The following is a 5,000-nucleotide window of genomic DNA, read 5'->3' on the forward strand; positions in this document are numbered from 1 at the left end:
CGGTTTTCATTGCTGACTATGACGTCACGAGATATTTGATGGTGATGACGACGACGATGGCGAGGTGGATTATTATTATTATTATTATTATTATTATTATTATTATCATCATCATCATCATCATTATTATCATCATCATTATTATCATCATCATCATCATTATTATTATTATTATCATTATCATTATTATCGTTATTATTATTATTATTATTATTACTCCAGTTACTTTTTGGTTCTTTTGTTGCTCGCGATAAATCATCGCATTTTCTGAACTATTGACAAAATGGTGATGACGATGACTATGATGATGACGATGATGATGATAATGGCGACGATGATGATGCCGATTGAAATATGACAAAGATGGAAGTAAGGTAATTTTGTTACCGGCAAAATATGAACGTATTCATATTTAAATTAAGAGATAGCTGCAAACATACGCACAGACACAATCACACGTACAAACACACACACACACATACATACATACAAACACACACACACAAACACACACGCGCGCGCACTTATAAACACACGCATACATTCATGCACACATACACTTCTGAAAAATATTGTACTGGTTCCTGTTGCTGATATTAGTTGTACCTTACAGCCAAATTTGGCCTCGGGCGTGCAAGGATGAGACATTCGATACGCGATGCTGATATGAAGAAGAGAGAGATGACAAAGTGATGATGATGACGACGATGATGATGACGACGATGATGATGATGATGACAGTATTTCAATGTTTACGATGAAGACCATGATGAAGATGATCGTGACGACCTATCAATAATAAAGTGACAATAACGGTAATGATACTGATGATACCATGGTGATGATGATAATGATAGCGATGACGATAACGATGATTGTATATCACCATGAGAAACAGATCTCGAGCAGACTTTGAGCTAAGGCATCATCAATTATACCTAACACACATGTTCAGAAGAGACTCATGATGTAGTCAACATATACCTATCTACCTACCTACCTACCTAGCTATCTACATTTCTATCTACCTACACACACACACACAAGCATAAAAACAAACAAACAAACGAACGAACGAACGAACAACAAACATACCTACATAAGTATCAAAATTTATATCGGTTAAACATGTGTATTATTGTTATTGTTTGTGTGTATCTATGTAAAATGAATGTAGTGGTGCTGAAACTGAGGCAGACACACACACACAAACGAACAAACATACAAACAAAGAGACATACATGATTATATACAAACAAACAGACAAGCAAAGAAATATGCATTCAATTCTACCTACCTAATTAACTATCTAATTATCTTCGAAACAAAAAAAACAAAACAACCAAACTACATTACTACACACACGTACAATTAGGTTCAAGTTTTAAATTTTATTCAAACATTTGTATACAATCACTCATAAACATACTTAGACACGCAAACAAACACATACACACACAAACACACACACGTAAACATACAAACAAACATACACACACACACACACGCAAACATACAAACAAATATACACAACACAACTTGGTACGATTGGTATTAATTTCATTTAGATCTGTTTAACTTCTAAAAAAAATTTGAGTCAACCTGACTGACTGGCTAAAATGAGTTTGTTTACGTAGGTGTATGTGCATGTATGTGTGTGTTTGTATGTGTGTGTATGTATGTGTGTATGTATCGAATTCATACATGCATTCATGAATTCATGCATGCATGTATGGAAGATGAAAAATCTGTGTGAATGTTTATGTAAATTTGTTTGTGAATTTTATGTGCACTTAAATTTCGATTTATGTGTGTATGTATGCGTGTGAGTGTGTGTGTTTATGTATGTGTGAGTGTGTAAGTGTGCATTTATTTAACGTGTCGTTAAGTTTCATTTACGTAAACAAGCATTTAAACGAGCAGGTTCAACATCATCATCATCAGCAGCATCTTTCTCGTCATCGTCATCACACTCTTTAATAGCTTTATCATCGTCATCAGCGTACGTAAGTTGTGACGATGATGATGATGATGATGATGGTGGTGATGACGATAATGATGATGACGACGACGACGATAATGATGATATCAGTTTTGGGTGATGAAGATGTTAAGTGGTACTAGGTAATAAGCTTAGTTGCGACGATTTTGAAATGATGAATTTAAAGTGATGATGATTATTGATGGTAATGATGACGATGACGATGATGATGATGATGACGATGATGATGATGATGATGGCTCAACATTATTTCATCACATCGTTAATAAGTGGTTTAAATAAAATTGACTGCACACCTAAACATAAATTTGAGATACGTACACAATGTACAATGTATGTATGTATGTATGTATGTATGTATGTATGTATGTATGTATGTATGTATGTATGTATGTATGTATGTATGTATGTATGTATGTATGTATGTATGTATGTATGTATGTATGTATGTATGTATGTATGTATGTATGTATGTATGTATGTATGTATGTATGTATGTATGTATGTATGTATGTATGTATGTATGTATGTATGTATGTATGTATGTATGTATGTATGTATGTATGTATGTATGTATGTATGTATGTATGTATGTATGTATGTATGTATGTATGTATGTATGTATGTATGTATGTATGTATGTATGTATGTATGTATGTATGTATGTATGTATGTATGTATGTATGTATGTATGTATGTATGTATGTATGTATGTATGTATGTATGTATGTATGAAGGTGTTTATGACGTACGAAAACCAGACGTGGAGGAGGTTTCTAAGTTTGTTTGGTGACCCCAGCGGGTCAACTATAGCCCCGGGTTATAATCATCATCATCATCATCATCATCATCATCATCATTACAACCATCATCATCATCACCGTCATCAACGACATCATCATCAAGAGCGATGACAACGGTGATGATGATCGTAGATTGCGACCGTGGCGATACAATGAAGAAGATTATGATGATGAATGTGATGTACCTATGTATGTATGTATGTATGTATGTATGTATGTATGTATGTATGTATGTATGTATGTATGTATATATGTATGTATGTATGTATGTATATATGTATGTATGTATGTATGTATGTATGTATGTATGTATGTATGTATGTATGTATGTATGTATGTATGTATATATATGTTTGTGTGTGCGTGCGTGTGTGTGTGCGTGTGTGTGTGCGTGTGTGTGTATGTGTAGGATGGGGACGATGTGATATGTCTGAATTAGGCCCGGCGACGATTGTGTAAACCTGTGTTTAATTTCATCGACAAATATGTCTGCCGTGGTCTCCTATTATTATTATTGTTATTATTATTATTGTTGTTATCATTGTTATTTTTACTATTGTTGATGTTTTTGCTATTGTGTTGTTGTTATTTTTATTCTTATTTGTATGTCAACCGTACGAAGCCACTGATGATTTAACTATAACACTCGTTGCTATAATTCATATTTAAAATATTATTTGTATTATTCCAGTTTATTATTATTAATATCATTTTATTATTATTATTATTATTGAAATTTAATACGCTGGGACATTAATCATTGCATCTTCAGCGCGTATGTGCACGTGATTTTAAGTCTTGATTGCGTATGTGTGTGTGTATATGCGTTTGTATATGTTTGCTTATTTGTATGTGTTTGCTTATTTGTATATCTCTGCATGTATGTTCGTGTTTGTTTGTATGTGTGTTTGTATGTACCGACGCATGCTTGTATGTGTGTATGCGTGTATGTGTGCACGTGTATATGTGGTACATAAACTTTTTAGTATTTCATGACGTACAATGTATCTGGTATCTTGATGTTGCTACCTTACTGTGGGATGGAATTAACATTACTGATAAATGAATGAATAACGAAACGAAACGAAACCGAAACGAATCATAATAATAAGAGTAATAAAAAACCTATACAGATAATAATAATAAATAAGAATAATAATAAAAATCTATAATAAAATTAATATAGCGAAAAACCTGATTTGTGTGGCGTTTTCTGTTTCCTTCGATTGGACGCTGATGATGCTACTGCTGCTGTTGCTGCAAATGATGATGTTGTTGACAATGATGACGATGGGGGTGATGATAACTTTGTAGTAGTAGTAGTAGCAGTAGCAGTAGTAGTAGTGGTAGTTGTTGTTGTGTAAATATCATTACTAGTTTTTGAATAACCAGAATAGCATATATTATTGAAACGTCCAGCAACATTATCAGCAGCAGTATTATCACTGTCGCTACCAGAGTCGACGTCGTTGTTGATGTCGACGATGACGTCATTGTTGCTACTTCCGTTGTAGGACCGGTCATCCATCACGTGACGGCCTTCAATCATTATGACGTCACAAAAGAGTTGAGGTTGTTGTTGTTGTTGTTCTGTGGTAAAAACCTGGAAGATATAAAAAAAATTGGCAGTTCTTAAAATAACGCCATTACTACAAACAATTAGGTTGTATGTATGCATGTTTGTTTGTATGTGTGTATGTACGTATGTTTATATGTATGTATGTACGTATGTTTGTATGTATATTTATATGTTTATTCGTAAGTACGAACGAACGTAGGTTTATTTGTTTGTTTGTATGAATGTATGTATGTATGTTTGTATGTTTGCATGTACGTACGTTTGTATCTTTGTCTGTTTGAGTATTTGTATGTTTATGTATGTGTGTGTGTACGTGTATGTGTATTTGTATGTTTATGTATGTATGCATGTGACAGACACTCACTCAGATAAATTTAATAGTTATAACCACATTTAGATACTTATTTTTAAAAATATCCAAATTCATATAACCAAATTCTTAACAACTAAATAAATAAATCAATATATATATATATATATATATATATATATATATATATATATGTTGACACACGGGCACGACGCACACACATGCACACACACACACATACATACCAACATTTAAGTATATATATATATATATATATATATATATATATATATATATATATTTATG

The sequence above is a fragment of the Helobdella robusta genome (assembly GCF_000326865.2).
Source record: "Helobdella robusta unplaced genomic scaffold HELROscaffold_18, whole genome shotgun sequence".
In the NCBI taxonomy this organism is placed as follows: Eukaryota; Metazoa; Annelida; class Clitellata; order Rhynchobdellida; family Glossiphoniidae; genus Helobdella; species Helobdella robusta.